General features: G+C 45.5%; 1 long non-coding RNA gene across 2 annotated transcripts; it reads left to right on the top strand.

Moving 5' to 3' along the window:
* Positions 1-25,988, top strand: Gm34043. 2 transcript variants are annotated; one of them, XR_380636.3, is made up of 3 exons: positions 1-309; positions 5,900-6,010; positions 25,507-25,988. It is a non-coding gene; the product is annotated as a predicted gene, 34043 (long non-coding RNA). The 2 variants fall into 2 exon arrangements; XR_871907.1 differs by lacking the exon at positions 25,507-25,988 and adding an exon at positions 15,590-15,686.
* The last annotated feature ends 1,285 nt before the right edge of the window (positions 25,989-27,273 follow it).

Genomic DNA, 27,273 nt, shown 5'->3' with positions numbered 1-27,273 from the left:
GCACAGACAGGACTGCAGCCACTTCGGGCTTTCGAAACCCATCCTTGGTGTTTGAAATCAAGCGTCCTGCTAACACAGCAAGTGTTCGTCCTCGCTGAGGCCATTCCTCTAGCCCTGCTGGTGTGCACTGGGATGTGGAACTCGCTGGGTGTCCAGGTACAAGCCTCAGGATACCATATTCTGCATCTCCTGCTAGATGTCTCGCCCATCCAATCAGAGGCCATGGAAGCCGGCAGGCGCATGAGCATGTGACATTTCCTTGAACACTGGGAGAAGCAGCTGAGCATGAAGCAGAGACACAGCTAACAGGTGCAGATAACTTTGTGCGTCACCACACACTCAGATGGGCAGGCTCTGCTTATGACAAGGTCACGTTCAAAGCTCACAGTTTCTGCCCCAGGAGTCATTACATAGCATGGCATCATATAGATGAAGGGGGGGGGCGGGGGGAGGAGGAGAAAGAGAGGAGGAGAGAGAGGAGGGAGAAGGAGGAAGATCACTCTATCAGCTATGTGTAGCAAGTAACATGCAAGCCCCACATTCCACTCACCTTTCTGTCTTCCAGTGTTTTATGTATCTGTGATAATTATTACAAATGGCAACCCAGGGGGTTGGAAACATGGCTCTTCAAGAGGACCTGGGTTTAATTCCCAGCACCAGTATGATGACCCACTCAGTACATTCCATGACAAGGGCTGGCAAGATGGTTGAGTGGGTAAAGCACCTGTTGCCCAAGTGTATGACATAACTTCAGATCTCCAGAATCCATGTAAAAATAAGCCCAGTGCAACAGTGTAATCTATAACCCAGTGCTAGGGAGGAAGAGACAGGAGGATTCCCCAGTCTAGCCAGATCCGTGAGCTCCAGGCTCAGAGAGACTGTCTTAAAAATAATAAGGTGGAAAGCAACACAGAAAGACACCTGCGTCTGCCTTTTGCCATCACGTGAGCATCCGTGAACATGCCTACCTGCACATAGAAATGCATACACATGTACACACACACACACATGCATATGTACACACAAATGATATAGCACTAATGATCATTAACTGACCCATTTCCAGCTCAGCAAGTTTTAAATTATTTTACATTCTCTAATTTAAATATTTTTTGAATTATTTTAATTATATGCACCTGTATGTCTCTGTGTGCGTATGTGCATTTGAATGAGGTGCCTGTGGAAGTCAGAGGTATCAGAACCCTCCGGAGCTGGAATTATGGTGGTCATAAGCCACCCAACATGGATGCTGGGAACAGAGCTCAGGTCTCCTGCAAGGGCAGCTCAAGCTCTTAACCGAGGCCGCACCCCCGGCCCCACAGTATCTAATTTAATTTTCATCCAGTAGTCCAGGTGGGTAGTAGGATTATCACTTCCGTTTTCTAGATGAGGATGCTGAGAGTCTCATGGAGCAGGAATCTGTCTAAAGTCCAGTTCAGACAGTACTCTATCTGAGAATCCAGTGCTGATCCAGTTAATGGTACGGCTAAATGGCTCTCATAGGCCCACAGAGAATGTGGCTGAAACTGCTGAGGGGAAGTGTACGGAAACACGAGTGCAGTACAGAGCGATTTAAAACAAAAGGTGCCCAGAGGGTTGGCAGAGGGCAAAGCAAAAGAGAAATGCAATGGAAAACCCGTGCATAAAGCCCCAGTGGCTTAAAGAACAAATATAAGACAGCTAAAGCCACTACAATAAGGGGGACAAAGCCCCAGAAGGGACAGACAGAAGAGCCTCCCCTCCCTTCTATGCATCAGCCCTGCCCAGAGCTTTGGCTGAGCCCTGGAATATTCTGGTTTCCCCTAAGATGATCTAGAGATTAGAATGAACATATAAGGATCCTATTCGATGTTTAAAGTTTCCATTACATGTATTAGTTATTTATTTAGTGTGAGTGTGTGTGGGCACATGCTACAGTATACGTGTGGACATCAGAAGGAGTTCCCACCTTCCACCAGGCATCGAACTTGGGTGCTCAGGCTTGGTGGCAAGTGCCACTACCTACCGAGCCATCTTGTAGGTCTCAGATAAGGATTTTAAAGCTCCTATTTAATTATATTTAAGACAGAAACAAGTGAATATACAATTCCACAATCATATTTGGGTTAACACATCCTTCTCTGAAATTGACAAAGCTACATAAAAAAATAAATAGAGTCGAACATAGTATCCCATGTCTTTAATTCCAGAACTGGCAAGGCAGAGGCAGCTGGGTCTCTGTGAGGCTGAGGCCCATCTGCTCTATACAGTGAGTTCCAGACTAGCCAGGGGAAATAGTGAGATCCCGGCTCAAAGAAAGGCAGGAAGTGGGGTGGGTGATCTATAGACTAAACTCCCATCATCTCTCATGTTAGGAAAGAAGGCTGTACTGACTTGCTAGTGTCCACAACAATATCCCACAGATCTGGAGTTGAAACACCAGAACTCTCTTTTCTCATGATTTAGGTAGTGAAAAGTTGCTGGTCAAGATGTCACTGGGCTTAAGTCCCTGGCACCACAGTATGCAGTAGCTGTTTTCTGTCTGTGTCTGCACCTGGTCAATCCTTTGTATCTCTATCCTCATCTTCCTCTTACACTGACATCATATTATTCAGCCATGTTGGATTATGGCCAAGCCCGGTAATTAGATGAATAGATAGTCATGTTAGCATGTCCCCTTTCCTCAAAACTGATCCACAGAACCAAGAAGTCGCCCTCATAGGTCCTTGGCTCCATTCATGAGTTTTACCTGTTTGGGGAGTCATTGACAAGTGTATTCTCAAGTCCATGGCTGACTAGTCAGAGAAGCAGAAAATGGAGAAAGCAAGACATAGCTCCATAAGCAGAAAGGTCTGCCAATGACTCACACCCCATGTCTATACCCGCAAAAGTGGTGAGGTTTTGCCAAACTCCAGCTTCATAAGTCAGTCTGCCAAAGTGTCTAGGATACCAGCAGAGGTCTCAAGACCCTTGGGTCAGGGATAGTATTTCTATTCATAGACCAGGCAGAGCATCAGCATTTATGCCAATTCCTGAGGGATCAATGGCAAATGCATGAGCCATGGGTTGCCTTACATTAAAAGAAAGCTAACCTCTTGCAAAGCATTGGCAACCCCAGTTCTGTCACAATAGGCAACAAGACTGACTGGCCTTTGCCTTAGAGAACCACAGCACCATGACTGTGAACACATCTTTACTTGTAAATCAACCATCCCCTTCCTCTGGAGGAATGCACTGTATCTTCTAGGACCACTCACAATGCAAAGAGCCTTGGGAAAAGCCTGAGGAATAAACACAGTAGTCACCACTGCTAGGTCGGGCCCTTCCACATCAATTAATTAAAAAAAAAAAAATTCCACACCCAGCTCCCATCCCCCACCCCCACAAAACATGCAAACATGCCCACAGGCCAGTCTAGTGGAAGTGATTCCTCATTCCCTGGTGACTAGCTCCTGTCACATTGACAAGAACTAACTGCCTCACTTTTCAACTCACTCTTTCAACTCACCTCTTTTCTTGCCTCTTTGGATTAGCCTTTGTTGCTATTCAGACCTTAGGAAACAATTATTTCTGGTCATTTCCATAAGAAAAGGCTCTTATGGAACCACAGGTTTCATCTTCATTGCAAAGCTCAAGGAATTTTGCTGTCCAGAGGGTACTATCAGTCAGGTCTGCCATCCTAGTGGACCGAGAAGGCCTAGGACCTTCAGTCTTTTGCTGATATGCCCCTATGTGTCTGTCTGTCTGTGTATCCATCTGTGTGTCTTATCTTTTTCTCCCTGTCTTTCTCTCTGTCTCTTTGTCTCTCTGTCTCTCTTTCTCTCTCTTCCTCCCTCCCTCCCTCCCTCCCTCTCTCCTCTCCTCCCCCCTCCCTCCATCCCTTCCTTCCTCCTGTCCCTGAAGTAAACAGTTTTGCTCCACCAGGAAAACCCTCTGGAAGCTACCAGTCATGATCCTGCTGTTTTGTCACAAGCCCAAATCCATCCATCAACCAATCATAGATAGAAACCTTTAAAACCTCAAGCTGAAATTAACCTTTGCTGTGGCATCCATTACACTGAGGGATAGACCATGGCCCAACAGCTGGATTTCTTCAAGGATAGACTGTCATGCTTAGGCAGATGAGACCGGAGCTACTAGCTTGTATCTTGAGATCTAACCCTTCCCAGGCAAGATGACATGCTATCTCCAGCTCTTGGACTCAAAGGATGAGAAAGACAGCTCCATCAAGGTCCTGGAGATGGCTCAGCAGTTAACAGCTCATACCCCACTTGCAAAGGCCCTCTCTTCAGTCTCTAGCACCATGTTGGGTGGCTCATGTCACTCCAACTCCAGCAAGATGTAATGCCTCCGGATTCCTCAGGCACCTGCATTCACACATGCGTGTATTCATAATAAAAACAGTAAAGATAATGTTTAATTGCTCTCTTTTCCCTTAAACACAGCACAACTTTTCTTTACAATTTTAAGACACAACTCTTGTTCTGAGCTTTTTCTCAAAACATGAGGTATATTCAGTGGCTTCTGAGTGATTAACAGTGACCATGATCCTGTTGTTAGTACTCGTAAGTATCACGTACTGATGACTCCAGGAGGGTTCATTCTTCTGGGAGAAGAACAAATTTTGTTGTGAGATTGCTTTATCTCACAACCCTGGCAAAGAAAATGGGGGAAGGAATCATGGATGACTGCCAGAGTTTTCCCCTCCTGTGATGCCAGAAAGAACTGATTTTTTTACAAAGGAAAATATCATAGGCACACAGATTGTCTCTGGTGGATTATTTCTCTGCTCATGTGTGTGTGGGATGGGGGCTGCCTTCTAAAGTGTGTCTGTTGTGACTAATAACACACAGTCACACTGAAGACATTACTGACTCATTGTAGACTCAGGTCATTTCCCCTTTCTCAAGAAGCAGGTATCGCCACAAATGGATTGAGGGTGGGATAGAGGGAAGTGGTACAGATTTTAGGATACATAATTTGTTAACTTTTCTCATTGCTGTGACAAAATGCTAGAAGAAATAAATCTATTTTGATTGACAGCTTCAGAGGCGTCAATCCATCTTGGTGGGGAAGGCTTGGCTGCAGAGCATTTTACCACACAGTTGTCCAGGAAGCAGAGAGACAGGAAGAGGCGGGCCTAGATACTGGCAAGGACCTCTGGGCAATCTTTCTTCTGCCTGATCTTAAAGCTTAAAGAAGAGCCTGAAACACGTCACTGGCTGAAGATCAGGTGTTTAACTGACAAGCCTAAGGGGGGCATTTTTGTGTTCAATCATAGCAGATACTAGGTAGAACTCTTGAACTCAGAATTATTTTCATCTAGTCATTAATTCATCTCATTTCTTGTTATCCTGGGGTCCCCCTTAGTGCCAGGCACTACACTTAGGGATTGTAACTCAGGTGAGGACAAAGATGACATTTTCCTGACTAAGAAGCTCTTGACCCAGCTGGGAAAGTCAAGGATTTATCTAGAAAGCATGAGTTAACATCCTTCAGAGAAGTATGAATGGACGGACTGTCCTGAAACCGGGCCGGGGGGGGGGGGGGGCGCGGGGGGCGGGGGGGGCGACCAGCAAGACTTTACCAAGAGAGAATGGTACTTAAATCCAGTCTAGAAGGATGTCAGGGATTAGACAAGCAAAGTGGAAAAGGCAGAGACATTTTGCGGTACCGTGGGGGGAATGATGTGGGTGATGGCTGAGGGTGAAAGGAAAGGAAGTCAGAGTTGACGGAAGCCTGGAGAGGCTGGCGGTAGTATCCTTCAGGAGCTGAGGTAGAAGATGGCAACAGAGGGGGGAACAGTAGTCCAATAATGAAGGGACTATGGAATCAGGGTGGATTTGAGAAAGCCGAATCTCAGGGCAGGGTTGCAAAATGCATTTAAGCACAAAGCCAGCCTGGCTTCCTATCTTTTCAGGTTTGAAGCCAGAACCTGTCACTGACTTCTGGAAGCCAGGATTAAGGGCAGCTACTTCTGCAGAGCTGGAGTGCTGATGGGCGCGGGCCCGAAGCCGAGCCTATGTCGTGGGTAAGCACAAACAGTAGGCTAGACTGCGTTGGTCCCAATTACCCACCTGGGATCCGCAGAGCTAATTAATCATAGTGACAGCTCCCTGGATGCGGTCAGAAGTAGCCTTTCTTTCCTGAATGCCGCTACTTTAACCTGCCCTAGGCAAGACTGCGCTTCTTGACACGAGAATAAAGCCTGGCTAAAAATGATGGATGCCTTTGGGGAAGAATAACATTTTGATAAAGACCCACCCAGTCAGCCCCCAGGTTACACAAGAATGCTTCTCCTTGCCGGTTTCACAGACATCTTACAAGAAAGCCTGCTTGCTCTGTCTTCAGGGCTCCAAACAAGCTAACTTAGAGAGGTTGTCTGTGAAGACAAATCAAACACACCCCCTGCGGTTGGGTCTGGCATCTCATGAAGAATTATGGCTGGAGCAGCCCCTGAGGTCTCAACTTGCCTCCCAAACTCTGCGTCTCATTATATCTGCTGCTGACACCCCTATCCCTGACAGCGGCCCCCTACCCCAAAGATCGTGACTTGGATCCCGTCTACTCCAGGGGCCCCTCCACTGCTCGGAAAGCAGATGTTGCAATGCTTTGGGAGTCTTTTGCTGCGTGTTTGTGTGTGTTTGCTTATAGTTGGCCTTTTTCTTTTATGCATAAGTCTCCACCTTCTCATTAGGAAAATGTTTCTGGATGAAAAAGAAAATCAAAACGTTGGAGAACGCTCATGTAAACACCCAGGAAATACTTACTTGGTACAAGCAATGTGTGGATTGTGATAAATGGGACAGGATATAAAATTTGGTCATACTATGCTTCTATTTTGTTTCTTTAAAAACTGAAACTCTATACAAAAATATCTGAAAAATAGACAAGAAAGTATTCAACAAAGTTAAATTGGTGGATTAGTGGATCATATTAATGGGTTAATTTTATTTACAATTACATATAAGTTGTGTAGTCAAAATGCAATTCAGAGAGATGAAGAGATAGCTCAGTGGGTCTTGATGTGCGAGCATGAGACCTGAATTTGGATCCCTAGAACCCATGTAAAATCTGGGCATGGTGGAGCACACATGTAGTCATAATATTAAGGATGTGTGAGGCAGGCGGATCCAGGAGCTCTTTGGCCCAAATCCTAGCCAAACCTGCATGTTCTTGGACCAGTGAGAGATTCTGTCCTCCAAAACCATAGTGCAGAAGCAATTGCGATATTTTCATGTCAACCTGTGGCTTTCACATGTGCCCACATGGGTGAGTGTGCCTGCACATATATGTGAATACACCACACATGTGTATGCGTGCACACACACCCACATACACACACAAATACAATATTTTAAATGCTAAACTGGTTGTTTGGTTTATCCATAACAACAGGTCTGAGTTAGGTGTAAATACTCGTAAAAGTAGGCATAAGTCATAGTTAATAAGTTGAATTTGTAAGTTTTCATTAATTGAAAGTGGAAGCTACCAACTCATAGTCTAACCACAAGCAGGTGTGGCCGATGAGCTGTGCTCAGCATCACATGAATACTAGGCCTTCAAACAAAACCCAGGCCAACCTCTGCTAAAGACTGAACAGTCTGCAAGTGGCCACCCAACATTGTGGCAGCGAGGACTTGGGGCTCCTGTTTCATCAGATCCCTAACTTCTCAGAAGACTTGTCTCAGGGGACTTGGATTAACAGAGTCTGAAGAACGTGAGTTAGGCATAGAGAGTGCCAAGGAGGGAGGGGTATGAGCCATCGAAGGAATACTCTGAACCCTCCCTCCATGGGAGAGGTCACTGCTTAGTAGCCCAGGGAGGAATCAGAGCAAGACCAGAACCTGTGCAGCTGAGATCATTTCTCTTAAAGGTGCAGGTGTTTCATTCTCCCAGGGATGGAAAGAAAATATTCCATCTTCATATGACACCAGGTAGCCCACAAGCTCTCAAAGCCTGGAGACCGAGACAGCGTCAGCCTTGAGGTTCATCTTCCCCTGCTCACTTCTCTGATATGATTCACATGGCAAATGCCCCCTCGCCTACATGTCAGGGGTAGGAAATGGTCATGGTCATCACTCTTGCAAAACTATTCAGAATTCGGTTGAGGTGTTATCAGTGCTGCTGTGTGGTGCATGTAAGCTGGGACCTGAGGTGAAACCTTGAGATCGATTTGATTCATCTGCGTGGCAGCAGCACGAGTTGAAGGGGATGTGTTGTCAGGATGAACAGACAGTTTGCAGGTAGCCTGGGGCACTTGGCTTGGCTAACCACTGTGCAAGCTCCATGGAGAGCGGAACTTACAGGAGTCCTTAGGACTCTGCTCCCAAGGCCAAGCTCTGCTGGTACTTTAACCCTCCTCCCATGACCTTCTCACTGCCCCTGTTTAACTCTGTGTTCTTGTTTCCTTCTCTCTGATGGGTTCTTTGTGGCCCCCTGTGGTCTTGAAGCTCCTGGTCTCCTCAAGGCATTGGTGGTTGATAGTGAGCAATGGAAGCATATAGCACTTCAACTGCAACACATGCTCAGGCTCCAAAAGATGTGGAGTAGGCTAGAGTGCTATGGGGATGCTGGCAATGCAAAGTAGGCTACTGTTCCAGATAGGATAGGATAGGATAGGATAGGATAGGATAGGATAGGACAGGATAGGAATACAAGGCTGGAGAGATGGCTCAGTGGTTAAAAGCACTGAGTGCTTTTCCAGAGATCCTGAGTTCAATTCCCAGCAACCACATGGTGGCTCTCAACCAGCTATAATGGGATCTGATGCTGTCTTCTGGCATGTCTGAAGACAGTCACAGTGTACTCCTATACATTAAATAAATAAATAAATAAATAAATAAACCTTAAAAATTTTTTAAAGAATATTTTAAATAAAAAGAATAGAATACAATCATAATAGAATAGAATAATAATACAAGAGAAGGTAATCAAAATAATAAAATAGAATAATTGAATAGAATAATAATAAAATAGAATAGAGTATTAATAAAAGAATACAATAATAATAATAATAATAATAGAATATATTAAGGATAGAATAGGGTGGGATAGAGTGGAATAGAATAGAATGGGATGGGATGGAATGGAGTGGAATAGAATAGAATAGAATAGAATGGAATGGAATGGAATGGAATGGAATGGAATGGAATGGAATAGAATGGAATAGAACAGAATAGAACAGAATAGAACAGAATAGAACAGAATAGAATAGAATGGAATGGAATGGAATGGAATGGAATGGAATGGAATAGAATGGAATAGAACAGAATAGAACGGAATAGAACAGAATAGAATAGAATGGAAGAATGTGTCACTCACTGCAAAGATAAATCTAAACAAAGAAGCTGAAGAGGCTTTTTTAAAAAATATTTTTTATTACATATTTTCCTCAATTACATTTCCAATGCTATCCCAAAAGTCCCCCATACCCTCCCCCCACTTCCCTACCCACCTATTCCCATTTTTTTGGCCCTGGTGTTTATATGCCCTGTACCGGGGCATATAAAGTTTGTGTGTCCAATGGGCCTCTCTTTCCAGTGATGGCCGACTAGGCCATCTTTTGATACATATGCAGCTAGAGTCTAGAGCTCCGGGGTACTGGTTACTTCATAATGTTGTTCCACCTATAGGGTTGCAGATCCCTTTAGGTCCTTGGGTACTTTCTCTAGCTCCTCCATTGGGAGCCCTGTGATCCATCCAATAGCTGACTGTGAGCATCCACTTCTGTGTTTGCTAGGCCCCGGCATAGTCTCACATGAGACAGCTATATCTGGGTCCTTTCAGCAAAATCTTGCTAGTGTATGCAATGGTGTCAGCGTTTGGAAGCTGATTATGGGGTGGATCCCTGGATATGCCAGTCTCTAGATGGTCCATCCTTTTGTCACAGCTCCAAACTTTGTCTCTGTAACTCCTTCCATGGGTGTTTTGTTCCCAATTCTAAGAAGGGGCACGGTGTCCACACTTTGGTCTTCATTCTTCTTGAGTTTCATGCGTTTAGCAAATTGTATCTTGTATCTTGGGTATCCTAAGTTTTGGGCTAATATCCACTAAACAACCCTGAGATTCCACCTCACACCAGTCAGAATGGCTAAGATCAAAACTTCAGGTGACAGCAGATGCTGGTGAGGATATGGAGAAAGAGGAACACTCCTCCATTGTTGGTGGGATTGCAAGCTTGTACAACCACTCTGGAAATCAGTCTGGCGGCTCCTTAGAAAATTGGACATAGTACTACCGGAGGATCCAGCAATACCTCTCCTGGGCATATATCCAGAAGAGGTCCCAACTGGTAAGAAGGACACATGTTCCACTATGTTCATAGCAGCCTTATTTATAATAGGCAGAAGCTGGAAAGAACCCAGATGCCCCTCAACAGAGGAATGGATACAGAAAATGTGGTACATTTACACAATGGAGTACTACTCAGCTATTAAAAAGAATGAATTTATGAAATTCCTAGCCAAATGGATGGACCTGGAGGGTATCATCCTGAGTGAGGTAACGCAATCACAAAGGAACTCACACAATATGTACTCACTGAAGAGGCTTCTGAAGCTCTTAAATAGCCCAGTGTCCTTATCCTTCCATTGCAGCCAAGCTCCTCATATGTTGCAAACATTGAATGTGGTACCATGGAAACCAGCAGCATCATACCCAACCCCAGAAAGGTCCCAGCAAGCACTCTCTCTACCCTCTTCCTCTGCCCTTTGGGTCCATAAGCATGTTTTTTTGTCCACAGTTTCTGGATTAAAGCCCCTTTGGCACTTCCTCCTCCCCACTATTTTGTTCTTGCTCCCTGTGTCCTACACTCCTCCCACATCAACACCAATAGAAACTTCCTGTTTGATTGACTTTAAAACAGCAATCCTCTCACTGGATTGTGACCAACAACATGCTCAATGGTGAGTCTTCATCACCAGATTCAACTGGAATCCAGTGTAGGAAGTAAATATGGAAGACTTGAGAAAGGTCTTAGTGACTGGATAGACAGATAACACTTCTATTGTATTATGTCCTTACAAATGTTCCAACAGATGTTTAGAAATACAGAGTGGACCTGTGCTAGTCTCAAGAGTATTGATTTCAGGAAGTGTTGTTTTTACCAAAGTCTAAGAATATTCAAGTTACTCATACAGAAAGATACAGTCTTCATATAAGGTATACACACACATATTCGTGCATACTTTAAATCACCTACATGAGTTCCAATACCCAACACAGTATAAATGCCAAGTCAGATAGTTGATAAGCTGTCTTCTTTAGGGAACAACATCACATGCTCAGTTACAGGCACAGTTATTGTGTCTGAATTTGGTTGAATCTACAAATATCCCAGAAATCAAGGGCCAACTGTATAAACACACATTTACATGTCTTAAAATATGGGCCATGACTCACTGTTCTGTGAACTGCATCTCTTACCATGATATTTGGATGTTTCTGAAATACCATCAGTGCGGAGACATGCCTTTATTTTGCGAATCACTAAAAAATAGCAAGTGTTTCTTGTTAAAGCATGGCAATACACTTCACTTTTAATTTCTTTGCATTTGTATGTGTGCTAGGAAGTCAAGCCAGAGTGGCTCACACATTCTCAGCACCCACTCTGCCCCTGAGCTAGATCTACAAACCTTAGAATCAACTTTTTTGATACCTGGTCTCTCTCTGTAGCCCTGGCTGTCTTGGGATAGACTACACAGTCCAGGCTGTCCTCAGACTCAGAGAGGTTCACCTGCCTCTGCCTCTCAAGTGCTGGGGTTAAAGCTTTGCATCACTATGTCTGGATAGAATCATTTTTTTAATTATTCAGAGAACCCAGTCAGGCAACATCAAGCACTCTGTTTCCCTCTCATTGAGCCCACCCTCCTATCTGGTCGCTCCATGTTAAAGGCTGTTCTGGAATTTTCCTCAGCTTGTTCTTCCATCTCAGCACCTGTTGCCCATTCTGCAATCTCTCACACTGGCTTTCTGATGCGTATCCAAGCATAGGCCATGGTGGCTGCGTCTGTCTAGGGAGAGTTGAGGCAATGACAAAGTGCTGTCACTCACCAGATGTTTCCAGTTGCAGAGATGTTAAGATGGTTTGAGTATGCATCTTAGGAATACAAGAAATATATTATGAATGTTGGTAAGGACCTTCAGTAGTCTCCTGCATGACTGGCTTAATTACTAATGTATTGTTCTGAGGGAGGAATTATGAACACATCAAGATCAGGTTTACTATGGGTCACACTTTGTTCCATGTAGTCTGGTTTGGATAAACGTCTCCCAAAGAGCCCGTGGGTTCCATGTGTAGTCACACGCCTATGGTGCTCCTGAGAGGTTTAGAACCTTTAAGAAGTGTGGTCAGAGAGGAGGGAGTTACATCACTGACAGCATGCCTTGAAGGGGTCCTTCATGGTCTATCTTGATTCCCAGCCACCATAGCAAGTTCATCTTCCTTCACCAGGAATTCCCATACAGGAGAGAAGCTACCTCGTCCCAGGCCCAAATGTGATAGAGTTAATTCTCCAGGGACTAAAACCTCTAAACCTGTGAGCAGAAGTAAACTTCAGTTCCTTATAAGCTGATTTCCCCAAGTATTTTATTATTGTAACAAAATGCTGACTAACACATGCTCCAGAAGGATCCAGCTACCTCGCTTTTACAACACTGTGAGCATCTATTATTTTTGGTTCATGAAGAAACTGAGGGAGGGCATAGGAAAGTTAAGATGCATAATCAGGGGATGCAAGTGGTAAATAAAAGAACCATACACAAAACACTGTTTGGCTTCTCTACGTGCAATCTAAGCTTCTTAGACTGTAGAGGGTGGGAGAAACCCTAAATGAACGAAGCCTGAGTGATGGTTACCATCAAACCCATTTTCCCATATAGGCCCAGCTCAAGAGGGATGACAAAGCTTGCCTCTGGGGTCCCAGTGCCCCATCCCCTACCCCCTCCATGACCACATGCTGTGCTACACCTAATAAACACTGAGGCTCTGGGCTGCCAGCAGCCGTAGGCACCTGCCATGAGAGTGCATATCACCACCTGATTCCTGGTGCCTGTGCCTGTGTGCTGTGCTTTCTTCGTTCTTTGCTACTCCTAGTCAGGGTCCCAGGACCCAAGCACTACAGGTTACCGTGTCAGGCAGTCTACAGTGGAGTCCCTAGAGGCGTCTCTTGTCAGGCCGATCATAATCTGGTGGACATTAATGCTGTTTCTATTACTCCGATGGCAGCAGGGATTATTCTTGTATGTAAGCATTTGCCATCAAATGTGACAGTTTCCCTGGAATAATTTCCCAGACAGGTAACTTTTAAGTCTAAGGTAGGAAAGCCTGCAAATATCTCAATATTTATGCCACTGTGTTCTCCACACAGAGAACTATACTCCTGTCGATGGTGAGTGACAGAGCCCCCGCCCCACATATAAACCTTAGAGATTGTTGGTTTCATTTTTTTTAAATGTGTATTATAAACCCATTTGGTGAGAAACAAATGAAGAGTCGGGATTAAGAGTTCCTTTTAGCCGGGCGGTGGTGGTGCACGCCTTTAATCCCAGCACTTGGGAGGCAGAGGCAGGCGGATTTCTGAGTTCAAGGCCAGACTGGTCTACAAAGTGAGTTTCAGGACAGCCAAGGCTATACAGAGAAACCCTGTCTAAATAAATAAATAAATAAATAAATAAATAAATCAGTTCCTTTTAGGAGCTAGGGAAGTGGCTCAGTACAGAGTCTGTCATGCAAGCATAAGGAGTCCAGTTAAATTCTCAAAGTCTACACAAAGCTAAACACATCGTGTACCAGCCCAGTGCTCCAGCGAGATACTGAGAATCCCTCGAACCTTGAATTCTGGTTAGCCTGGCATACTCAGCCCCAAACAAGAGACCCTGTCTCAAACAAGATGGTAAGCAAGGACTGGCACCTGAGGTTGTTCTCTTAGCTCTACACAACCGTGACACCACCCATGCATGCATACATATGCTTGAGAGCATACATGCACACAGACACACACATAGACACACATGCATGCACATACAGAGCTTCCTTACTTTCTCTCTCTCAAACATGCACACACACAAACACACAAACACACAGAAAAAAGACTTAAGAAACTAAAATATTCTTTTAATATGCCCTTTGACATTCTAGAAAGGCTAAACATGTGTTCTGTAACTGTCTGTCATGTCTAGCCCTTCTGTGAATGGCGGATATGCTCCTTTAAAAACATCACATAATCTTCTCCCCAGTCAAGGGATGCTCAGCTTCTGAGCTGTCCAGCCCATGCATCAGGGTCTGTCTCAGCTCTCCCTGTGAGCAGTTGTTCTCAACACTGGGTGACCTGACTGTGATCTTATCTCAGGAGCTTGACTCCAGCCTCCGGGCCTTCTGAATAGATATTTCTGTGCATACCCTGAGCCACAAAGATGTGCGGGAGGGAGCCACCCTTCAGCGGATTCATCTATTCAGTGAGCCGGCCTGGCTTCAGAGAGGGTAACAGCGAATCCACTGAGCACCGGAACTCTCCCTCCACACATCTGATGTATGCATAGATGACTGCATAGAGGAGCACCGTGAAGGAGCATGGGACAGAGAAGGGAGGGGAAACAAATAGAGCCACCTCCAGTGTCATGTCCACAGCATTAACTCCCTACCTATGCAGATACCTAGTAGGAGACAGTTGGGGTGCATATTTCCTGAGCATGCAGCTAAGGTTAGGTACTCATCTGAGACCTTTACCATATATATTCCTTCTAGTAGCCCATTCTACAGGTGAGGAAACAGACACAGAGCAGTTAAGTCCTCTGCTCACAGCCACACTTAGACAGGCTTAGAAATCTGGGCTGCTGTCACCCTGTAAGGGATGTTGCAGAAAGCAGTCAGTATGTCACAGTTAACAGAGCAGAGAGGTGTGCACATACGCATAGAGACAAACAGACAGACACCCACACTCACACCAGGTCTCAGGTAGCTCCGTTTACTAGACAAAGGGAATAATAAATAAACATACAAGTCTAGAGGAAAGGCCCAGGGCACATGAAGATGATAGCTGGACACTCTTAGACGGCAGAACCAGCAAGAGTAGCCACAAGGTAGGACCACAAATGATCATCAGTGGACATGGAGACAAACGGTGCCTCCAAAACATTGGCATGTCATGCATGCCTAAGAATAAAGGAGATGTCCGCACACTTCCTCATGGATGAAACTGGGTGATACCTGAAATACGCCAGCTGTAGGGCTGGTTAGGTTGGCCAAGTGCTGCTACACAACCACGAGTTCCTGACCTAGATCTCTGCACCCACATAAATGTCAGACACAGTGTGCAGACATAATCCCAGAGATGGAGAAGCAGAGGCAGGCAGATCCCTGAAGCTTTCAACCAGCTTACCCTACTTGGCTAATCCCTGGCCAGTAAGAGACTCTGTCTCAAAAAACCAAGGTGACTGACTCCTAAGTAATAACACTCTGATCTATACATTATTCCAGGCCTTCCATTCAGGAGGTGGCCACAAGGCCTTGTTCCAGGGACCTCACTTAGCAGGAAACCTGTGGCTCTTGGCTATTTGAAGGTAAAAGGAGCAGATGATTTCCTAAGCCTGGCCTTGTTCTTTATAACAGCAGAGCATCCTTCCATGCCTGTGTATGCAATGCTACCTACATCTCTCTGCAGAGGACAAAGACGCAATGGGACAGGACCTGTGTCCTCTCTTTTCTGGTAAGTGCTCTGAATTCGTGATAGCACCTAGCACGTGGAAGTGGCATCTATAAACACAGCTACCCTTCATCCGTGGCTGAGCACTGGTAGCCAAATGCTTCTTGGGAGCTCTTTTCTCCTGACTCCTCATTCAGAACCTTGGAAGTGGGTTCTGGGTCTAGTCTCCCTCCTTTCACAGAAGCTGATGAGCCGCAAGAGGGCTCAGAGGGGAGAGGCACTTGCTACCGACGCATGCAGCCCATGTGCAGGAAGGCAAGTGCAGACTCCGACAGGTTGTCCTGTGACTTCCACATGTGAGCTGTGGCCTGTGACACTATTTCACAGGTAAGAGACTATAGTTGACATCCATTAATCAAAGGTACACACATACACAAACACACAGACATATACACACACATAGACATACACACATACAGACACACACACACACATTTTTGTTTGCTCATTCTTTCATTCACTTTGGATAAATCAAGTGATCTACTGGCCCCTAGTTTCCCCACGTGCCAGGATACAAGCTCTCCAAGTCAGAGTCACGACTTTCTTACTACTCCTCTCTGATTCCCTCTCCTTCACCTCCCTCCCTTTCACTGGGGTAAATAAACAAATGCCCTACGGACCAGTGAAGACCAGAGAGCTGAAAGCACTTGCCCAGGGTCTCACAGTGAGCCTGTAGCCTATCCTGAAGCTACAGTATCTGCTGCTCCTCTTCTGTCCCTCCAAGTCCACAGAATCTTACTCCATGAACCAGGAACTCAGTTTAGTGACATCCTGAGGTTGTAAAAGCAGAAAGACAGAGTAATCTTCAGAAACCAAGGCAGTGGTACAACAGTCAGGGCTCAGGGAAGACAAGCCCGTCTGGGTGCCTTGAATCCAGCAGGTTTGCCTTTTCAGTCTGCCCGCCTGCAATTATTCCACTGATCAAATGAAAGCTGGGATTGCCCCTGTCAGAGAAATGCAGCCTGAACTGGCACTTGCTGGCTGTAGTGTAACTAATGCCTCTACACACCCCATTATCTGGGAGGCAGGATGAAGCCTGGTGTCTGTGGTCCCATGGCCTGCTGTTTATCAGCACAGACAGGATCACTTCCAGGAGAACTGACTTCCATCTTTCCTCCGGAGCTTTCCTTGTCTCTGGATAAAGATAACAACTAAATCTACCCCCTGGTATTAGTGTGAAGCCGGGGTGAGTTATTAGGCGAAAAGCCTAGCCCGGTGACTGGTGTGTGCTGTTCATACATTGGGTATCAGACGTGCCTCGTTCGCACAGTCAGGAACATCAGCATGTGAGACAGAGAAGTCTACACCCTGATTAGAAATGAGGAAGGAAGAGGGCAGAGGCGAAGGCTTCCTTTACCCTTCAGTTCCTCATCTGGTTGGGTTCTCATTAAGGGGAAGAGATGGGCCAGAAGCCAAAGGGGACTTGGGGAGGGGACTTGCTACAGGACCTGGTGGCAAACAGTTTGACATTGGGGTACAATTATTATTCTTTCTAAACTCTGCAACTGTAAACTAGCTCCCTTCCTGGTGCAACCAGTAGATCTGCCCTAAACAACGGCAGTGTTGGCAAAGATGAGAAAACTGTCAATAGGTGAGGAGGTGCTGGCCAAATGAAAGAGGCGCTGAAGCAGAAGGTGGGATCAGAAGAGACACTTTGCAGCTTGGAAGTCCTCAGGCACAATGTGTGACATGGGATGGAGCCTTGTGCTCTGTCCTGGTGCCAGGGGGAAGTTAAAAGGTGATGGGCATTCATGTTGTATTGGTGGATACTGAGATACTGAATATCAAAGGACACAAGTGACCATGCTATGAATGCCCAGGAAACCATCTTCAAAGAGCAATACAAGTATTCTGGATGAATCTTAAGACATAAAAGTCAGGAGCCCCAAGTGGTATCCCAGGCTTGTTCTGAGTGTGTGAGGCACAGATTTCCATCCACATGGGGGAATGTCAAGGGACTATAATGTCCCCTTTCTATAGCCAGGGCGGACACGTGGAACATTCAAAAGCAGGAGAAACCCTGGAATTCAGCAAGGGCATTTTGACAACCCCGAAATTTATGACTGGCTGGAGTGAGATAGCACCCCTCATTTTTAAACAGTTTGGTCAGAGGAGAAAAATGTAAAATGGGTCCCTAGCTAATGAGGCCCTGGTCTTCCTTTTATGGCGCTTTAGTATGTAATTAGAGTTGGCTTCATGTAAACTACCAGCACGCTCAGACTTTTAACAGCCTTATGGATGTCAGGAGGGAAAATAAATAGTCCCCCGTTTGTACTTCGAACTGTGGGTGGGTTACTGAGATAAACAGCTTGGGCGCAGCAGGTGTGACTTCTTTAGATTTGAATGTGATGGACTCCCCAATGGCAGCTGGCGCTGATAGCGCAAAACTGTTGATGGAAGAAAAGCACAGTGAAGAATCTGACCGTTAACTAAGAGCCAGAGCAGGGTGGGGCTGGGCTGTGGACTGAGAAGCACACGGACTTTTCAGTGCTTGGGAGTGTAGAAGAAAAGAATGTGTACCCAGATGGAGAAGAGGCTATGGGCAGAGTAGGTACAGAGCCTCCGATGGCATGGTGGCTTTAGAAAGGCCTCAGAACCGCTCACAAGTTCAGAATGGAGTTCCTGATCTCCCAAGCCTGGACCTGGCGCCAAGTCCCGTAGCCCTGGGACTAAAACCCATCCGGAAATATGAGTGGGAGTGGCCAGAGCAGTCAAGTAGTCAGTGTTTTCTCCTTCTTGTATCCTCATTATTAACTGAAGGACACCATGTCCTTGTGGAGTCGGGGTCCCTGAATCACTGGAAGACCACCCACAGACCAAACACATTGACAATTGTGAGAATAAGATGTAAAGAGAAAGAAATCACAAAGGTGTGGGAGCTTGGAATTGTGGGAGCTTGGAATTGTGGGAGCTTTCTTGTTACCGAGTCTTGCACTATCTTACTCGATATACGTAGATGCTAGAGCTTAACTTTGATATTCCCTCACCGACCGTCTCCCTATCTGTGGCAGAAGCCCCAGTTACTGATTCGCTCGGTGACACCCACCATGCTGTGTTGTCACCACTTCTTCATCCAACTCCTCTACTGGACGAATGTTTGTTTCTGGAGTCAAGAACCTCCTGGCCGGGTTCTATCTATGCACTGAAAATTTCTACAGCTTTTGGGTCTGTTTCCTTCTTTTTCAATTTGAGAGAACCAAGGAGTTTATTTACATGATTTTTGTCCAAATCTGGAATTCAGGGATGCATAAATACAATTGACACAGGTACCTATTTTAGTTTTCCTTGAAGCCTTTACATTGGGAAATGACTACGTCCACTTAACATGGTTCTGGTAGACTTAAAACCACCATGATCCAATTCATTAAGCCCCTTGTAGTCCCCCCTACCACCTCTCACCAGCACAGAACTGGGACAATAGTCCAGAATGAGCTACAAGGCTCCACCCTTCAACATAGTGGTTGGTAAGGGACAGAAAAAAGACCCAATTCAAGCCTTTTTCTAAAAAAAAATATTAAAAATAAATAAATAATATATAAAATACATATTTTAAGTGTGCACTGAAAAATAGAAACTGTTTTCGTCTGCTCTTGTCTATAGGCCATGCTGGAATGATGTGTATAAGGGACCCCTAGTGGCAATTTGTCCATTACTACTAGAAAGAGAATGCCTGTAAAATATCTCTAAGTCTAATGCCCAAAGGAAGTCAAAGTCAGACAGATGAAGAAGGAGGAAGAGGAAGAGGTCTAATAGCATTTCACAAGATAGAGCTGTGCCTAAAGCCAACCACCAATGGGCTTCCATGTGTTAGGAGTTTACAAACTGATTGGAACTTAAACCAAATCTTAGATTCTGTCATCAAAATCCAAAAGGCCTAGACTCATGAGAAAGACTAGACTCTGAGGGTTCCTAATAAGGTATAGCCAATGTGCACACTATTGTGTGTGTGTAGTGTGCACACAACTACTGACTCAGTGTCAACACTGATAAAGTAGATAAAGTGTGTGATTGGGGCTGGGGAGATCGATGGCTCGGTTGGTGCTAGGCAGGGTATTGTGCACTCGAAACCTCAATGCTGATAAGATAGGCACAGAAGACTCTCAGGGCTTGTTGTCCAGCAGCCTAGTCTAATAGGAGAGATCCAGGGCCAAGAGAGAGGCGTTGCCTCAAAAAGCCAAGTAGATGGAAGCTGAGAAATGTCACTCAACACCGAACTCTGGCCCTCATGGGTACTGATTTGTATATTCCCATACACTTATCCATACCACACATATGCCTATCTTAAAATCTGGCATGAAATCCAAGTTGTGTACTTATAACATTGCTTATAAAAATGAATGCATTTCCAAACATTCACTCCACTGTGCACTGTAAAAGCCAGCCTGGAGAGTAGTTAGTAGAATTTCAAAGGACTGGAGAGCTATTGGGTGATGTGTGCACTTGTCTATCTGTTATTTCGACAAAGTACAAAAGGAAAGCAGTTTTATCAAAGCTTGACTGGTTTTCTATAGAAAAGCTGAATTGAGGCTGGCCTGTGTCACCCGACTATCTCTCTTTGCCTACATGTAGGCTTTGAACTGGCTCATGTGTTGGAATACCTGGTCCTGAGCTAGGGCCACTGTTCAGGGACGTTGTGAAACCCTTTAGGCACAGAGTCTATTTTGTAGACATAGGTGGGCCCTGAGGGTGACATAGCCTGTGCCTACCTTTGACCCAAGACTTCTGCTTCCTGTATGCCACTGTGATATGGCTAGTCACCACCATAATCCTCTACCGCCATGAAGCAACCAAATCCACCAAATCACCCCTGCCATAGCAGACTGTACCCCTGGTAATGTGAGTCTGCCCCCGAAATAGAGATATCTGCTTGTGCCTCTCAGGGCCCATGCTCATGTCTGCCTTTCCAGTTCTCAACTGTCTATTATTCCTCCAGTGTGGTGGGCCCTCCCTCCATTTTGTTGGATGCTTCCCTAAAGTTAACGGACATTTTTGCTGGCAAAGAAACCTCCCTAGATTGCACAGGGTAAACGCATATCAGATACCATTACTTCTGGATCTGTCAATTGTACCCACCCCCAGAAGTCCCCTCTTCAGCTGCTTCTATATGGAGGGCCAGCCCACCATTTGCAGCATCCTGAAATCCATCTTCCTTTAGACAAAGAGTTACAACTATTTTACACTGTTATATAGAATAGCATCCTGACTGTTGAGTGACCCTCAAGTTAACCATTCTGAAATAGGATGTTTAACTCAACCTTCCCATGCTCTCTCTGGATTGTTGTGTTTTTCACTAAATAAATTACTCCTCGGACAGGTTCCACTTCTAACCAGACAGAAGAGCTATCTGTTGGCAGCTTAAAATATTGGTTGGCCCTTGCTTCTAGCTATAAAGATTTAGAACCTCTTGGAGATCAGTCTTTTGACATGCTTGGCCTAGAAGAACCCTTACACACAGCTTTCTTGGAGCACCAACTTGTTCCAAGAGAGACATTGATCATTTGTTTTCTTCCAAGCATGTATCCCTCCCTCCACTAAGGATTTACAGCATCTGTGAAGCTTCTGGCCTCTACTAGGTCACATGACACTGGACATTAGCCTGGCCTTTGCTTCTCCCAGTCTCTCCCAGAAAGTAAGTGCCAAGGGGAGTAATCCAGAATAAAAAAAGCCTCTCTGTATCTCCGGACTCCTTCCCGGCATCTGGCCTTCCTCAAGCAGCTGAGGTGGACAGGCCACATGGCAACCAGAAAATAGGAAACAGGCCTGTGCCCGGGTGGTCTGCTGCTTGCTGTCCACTGTTGGCTAAGGAACATAACCACTGGCCATGTAGCTATCCAGCAGAGACTAGTAGGTCCCCAGGGCAAACAGTGGCAGCACAGACTCCCCACTTAGTAGCCAGCATACCTGCCTTCTGGCCATAGCAACCCCCAAATGCTGCCAAAAACAAGAGATACAGGAACTGTCTGTCTTCACTGCCAAAGCAAGGGATGCAAGTGCCTGTCTTCACTGAGCCAGTGTGGCCACAGAAACTACCTATAGGCAGAGGACACACTTAGGAAAACTCATTGAGCCTGAGTATCTGTATCCAAGCCATTTGCCCACAGGGGTTGTCACCAAGATGCACACAGGCTGCAGAAGAGGACTCTGCTATGGCTGGCTGGCTGCAGAGTATCTGGCCACAGAACAGAACTGCTTGGGTTTAGGAGCTCACCTATGCTTTAGAAGTTGAGGTGCTGGGACTGGTCTGTGTGATCATGGAATATTGGGGGACAGGGGAGGGGTTCAGAGCAGCCCTCTCTCGTTGCACAGCTAAGTTGGCACAATGTCAATGCACATACTCAATGTGTGTTCCTTGTGCCCCACTAGGTACCAGGCAATGTCCTGGGTGCAAGAGATAAAATGGTGAATGACATGAGATCCAGTCTCTCAGCTTTAGGAGATGGCAGTTCAGTAGGAGACATAAAGGGCCTGTGATTGGATATCATGCAAAGTGAAAGTACTGTGTAGTGAGACTCCATCTCCAGCCAGCCTAATAAAGTCAACATAGCCCTCCAGGAAGGCCTCTGCCTGGCTCTAAAACAGACAGGATAAGGGGGAGTGGAGAGAGAGAGAGAGAGAGAGAGAGAGAGAGAGAGAGAGAGAGAGAGAGAGAGAGAGAGAGAGAGAATTCAAGGCTCATCAGCAGAAGAAAGTGCAGACTTCCTAGAAAGTGAAGGCACCAGGAAGTACTACTGGAACAGAGAAAAGCAGGCAGAGAGTGGAACAAGAAGAGACCAGAATCAGAGGCAAAGGTTATTTAGGTAGAGCACTAAATGGATTTGTACTTGGCAGGATGTGAAGAAGATCCACAAGGTCCCTGTGCTCTTTGGTCTTCCCCTGGGCTTCAGTAGGCAGAGCAACAAACGTCACAGGGTCACTCCTGGGGCCATGGTACACTGGATAGGAGAGTTGCAAATACAGTTAGGATCACCAATCACCAGTCATTGGCTTAATGGACAGGGAGCCTATTCAGGGCAGGATTTACATGGGAGACACTCCTCTGGTGGCATGGTAGAGGGGTCTTGAAGGTGGACCCTGGCACTGAAGGTGGGCCCCGGTGTGAGCATCTAGCTTCCAGGACCTCTACCCTATAGCCATCAACAAGTGGATCCTGTCATCAGCTTAAAATGAGGATCTGAAGCTGCAGGTGAGACCAGGAAAATGTGAAAAAGGACTTTAGCCAGAAAATGAATCGTGTTTAAAGTTGCAGGTGAAAGGGGTCTCAGAAAACCCTGAAATTCCCTCAAGGCGCCTTCCTATTGACATGCAACTCACACAGCCTCTCAGCAATGACACATGTCAACTTCTACGGCCTCTTACAAGTGTTCACACCTTCCTGCTCCACATTTTACTCCTGAGCCTTACTGTAAGCATTACCAAAAGCAGCCAGCAGTAACCGTGCCCAGACACTATGCTGTGTCGGAATTCGCTTTCTACAATTAATTAGTACATTAGTTTGTTTGTTTTCATTTATTCTATCTTGGTTCTTTGGAACACAGACTATGTGCAAATTCTTTGCCAGAACATGACACGGATGCTGTTCCAGTTTTATTTACTATTATTGTAACGAAACACTGCCCCAAACCAACTTGAGTAAAGGGATTATCCCATCTTACAGGTGACAGTCCATCCCTGCGGGACTTGAGGTAGGTGCTCAAGGCAGGAACCTGGGCCCTGCGCTTTGGATATTGCCATGGCAGGAGCATGTGGAGGAAGAAAATCATTTACATCAGAGTGGACAGGAAACAGAGAGAACACCTTTTGTGTCAATTAACTATCCCGTGACATGCAAGAGTCCTTTAAGTAATATGAACACATAACATTTACTAGTGGTATGGGGTCTGGTTATTTTCTGGCAACCTATACTCATTTAGCCCCCACATCCCTCTCCTGTGGTAAGAATTCAGGTTCTCATACACGTTAAGCAAATTTTCTACCGATTAGCTACACCCCTATACCTCAGCTTTGCTAGTGATACCTTTTAATACATAATTAATAAATTCATTTAAATGGTGTTTATTTCTTTATTCTGATTTGTTTTGGAGTTTTCTATGTCCCCAAAGCTACCAAAGTATTCACCCCTGCCTTCGTCTCGACTTGAAACACAGAGGTTTTTCTATTTTGCTTATTAGTGCTAATATCCATCCTATGTACTTGAAATGAGGTCAGAGGCATATTTTTATTCTTTCTTTTCATGAATGTGTGTAAATATGATGACATACTCAGGTGAACAGAAACACTTAAAAGAGCCACAGGGTCAGAGATAACCACTTTTGCTTGGCTAGGTCTTATTTCCATGGTAGCTACTGAAATGGGAGTGATTCACACATACTTCAATGGCAGTGAGGAGGCTCCTGCAGAGAGGGAGGTTCTGAGCTCCCAAGTGACCAAATGCATAGCTACCAAGGACGGAGGAAGACTATGGGAGCAAAGGTTGAAAGTCGGAGGACCTGAGGCAGGAGGTGTGCCATGTCTCCTCAAATGAGTGAGAGGACTATAGAAGGTTTGCAGCCATTACTGTGACACATAGAAGCGTGAGCCAGAGTATAGGGACTCCTGGGAGACCTACTTCATTCTCTCTGAATTCACAGGGCTGACATATTGCTTTGCTCTGTCATTTTGGTGCTTTTGTTGTTGTTGTTTTCCCAACAGTATGTAGTCATTGTGTCACACACACACAGACACACATACACACACGTGCATGCACACACATGCACACACACATTTATCCAAGATATTGGTAAGACAGACAAGTAAGATGAAACTCAGACAGGCAGAGGAATTATGAAAATGCTATGCTTAAGTACATACATTAGCATAAGTTACTTATTGGGAAAGAATTTGCAGTAGTTACAGGTGAGAGAGCCCACATCAAATGGAGGCTAAACAAGATAAAAAAAAATGTGTGTCATAAAAAAATTTGGAGGTAGACAGTTGTCTTAGGGTTTTACTGCTGTGAACAGACACCATGACCAAGGCAAATCTTATAAAGACAACATTTAATTGGGGCCGACTTATAGGCTCAGAGGTTCAGTCCATTATCATCAAGGCAGGTACATAGCAGCATCCAGGCAGGCATAGTGCAGGAGGAGCCTCTGCTAGCCTCTAAGAGAAGACTGACTTCCAGGCACCTGGGGTGAGGGTCTTAAAGCCCACACCCACAGTGACACACCTACTGCAACAAGGCCACGCCTACTCCAATAGGACCACATCTTCTAATAGTGCCACTCCCTGGGCCAAGCATATGCAAACCATCATAAAGGTAAAAGATTGGTTTGTCATCAAGGGTCTGAATTTCTTTCATCTTTTCCCCTGTGTCTTGTAAATAGTCGCAGCCTCAGAATCGATGTTGCTGTAATGCCACCCAGAACCTCCAAAATTCTAGATACAAGAAGGAGAAACTACAAACACTCTGTGATTGCAGTCTAGGGCTGCAGGATTCACTAAACAACCTCCTGTTACATCTTGGGCCAACCCTCCAAGCAAGCTAGTGAGTTAGCTTTTAACTAAACCCACTGATTCCCAGAGCAAAACCTGATGTTGGTAAGACCAAGGAAAGAACCAACATTGGATAGACAAATGGCAATATGTAACCCTGAAGAGAAATTTGTGAGATTCAGACACCAACTGTTAAGTCCAAGAATACAAAGGTTATAAAAGGAACTGTACGAAGAAGTTATTCGTGGATGTGTGGTTTCCTCTGTATCATTTTCCATGTCTTAGTCAATTTTCGATAAGGGGCAATATAATCAAATGGTTTTTTTTGTTTTTTGTTTTTTGTTTTTAGAAAAATTGATTCCCTTCTCAAGTGCGTACATCAGTGAACAAGACAAGAGGACGCCCCACACAGGAAGTGCGCCTGGAATTCAGCCCTTAGCAAGGAGAACCTGATTGAGAGAGATGTGTGAACCTTGACATGCATGCTAATGAGACACTGGTCAGATCTTGAACTTGCCTCCAGTCCACCTCCACTCTCCTCTGCCCTACCTCAGCCTCACACTTCCCATTTGTAAATCCTGGTATTAGCAAGTGGGAGATGCTAGAATTTCAACCCAGCTGAGTTTCTGTTTCCCCTCAACAACTGTGATAGTGCCCAGCATAGGAGTGGATTGGTCTGCTTTGGGCACCTCATCCAACCGCACACAGACTTTGACTGCAGCCCCAAAGACTCTGTTATGATCTCTCCTTTACCATCTCCTGTTTGTTTTATAACTGTGCTCACCATCAGCCCCATGTGGCTATTTCAATTGAAATTAAACAAAAACATTTTCAGCTTTTCAGTTATATGTTTGAGTTGGAGGCCGGAGGTTCTCAGTGTCCAAATTGGTTGGCAGGATCATTACTGTTCCCATTACTGAAGCACATGCTAAGCACTGGAGGGTGGCAATCACACACAACTCACCTGTGTGAGCCACGAGGCCCGCACTGAATGCGTGGGAAATGAACGCACCATCTAGTGCCTCCGATCTGACAGGCTGATGCTGGGTGGGAAAGGCGTCTGGCTGGAGATAACTTTTCAGCCAAGTCCCCAAGGTAATTACATGAATGGGTGGGTCAGGAAGAGCAGAGCACTCAGAGGAGGAACTGACGATGACCAGTGGGAAAGGCTCAGGGAATTGGAACCCGCCTGCTACTGTTCCCGGGCTCCTTTCCCGCTGCCAGCTAAAAGTCATGCGAGGCTGTGCTTTCTTATCAGGCTTCCTCCAGCGTGCACACAGCCTGCCTTGGGAGGGTAAAGTCTGGTTTTGACTAATTGGACTCTTGGCAGGTTGACAGTCAGGCAATTTTTAATTTTTTGATTTTTTTTTTTTTGCTTGTTTGCTTCATTGGTAAGTTTTGATTAGAGGTGAAACTAGAGGGTACCCCAGAGAATCACAAAGAGTTGTCCCAGAGATTTCCAGCCACAGTCAGCATGTGTACAGAACGCCAGTGAAAATGGATGTGTCTTCCTGGCCCTGGGGCACTGGAAGATCTCTGAATTCCTCATATAAGCTGTTCAACCCCCAGGGCAAAAGATTCGCAGCCAGGCCCTGCTGATTTGCTCCATAACTAGACCTGAGAGTCATCTTTTTTTTTCCCCTATTCACTCATAGGTTGAAACCAAGCCCAACCATCCACTAGTTATGTGAGATCTCTGAGTTTTCTTTTCTCTACCACAGGGGTAAACAGAGTCGGAAGCATGAGACAATCTACTGGAGGCAGAGTCCCACGGTAGCCAACTGCATGTGTCTGCTTGGCTAGGTCACAGGGTGACCAGAGATGTGGTGCAGCATCACTTTGGCTGTGTGTTATGGAGACCCTGGAGCAGTTCATGTCTGACGTAGGGAGAAAAGCAAGCCACACTTTCCAATGACAGTGGACTCAAGCTCTAACGGATCAAAAACCCAGGAAAGCTCTCTCTCTCTCTCTCTCTCTCTCTCTCTCTCTCTCTCTCTCTCTCTCTCTCTCTCTCTCTCTCTCTCTCTCCCCCCCCCCTCTTTCTCTTCACCCCCCCCCCAGCTAGAACAGCCTTCTTCTGCCTCCAGACATGAAATCCAGCTAGAATCTATTCAAC

This window comes from Mus musculus, chromosome 10, assembly GCF_000001635.26.
Source record: "Mus musculus strain C57BL/6J chromosome 10, GRCm38.p6 C57BL/6J".
NCBI classification, from domain to species: domain Eukaryota; kingdom Metazoa; phylum Chordata; class Mammalia; order Rodentia; family Muridae; genus Mus; species Mus musculus.
The sequence above is the reverse complement of the archived record's forward strand: the minus strand, read 5'-3'. Positions and strand labels throughout refer to the sequence as shown.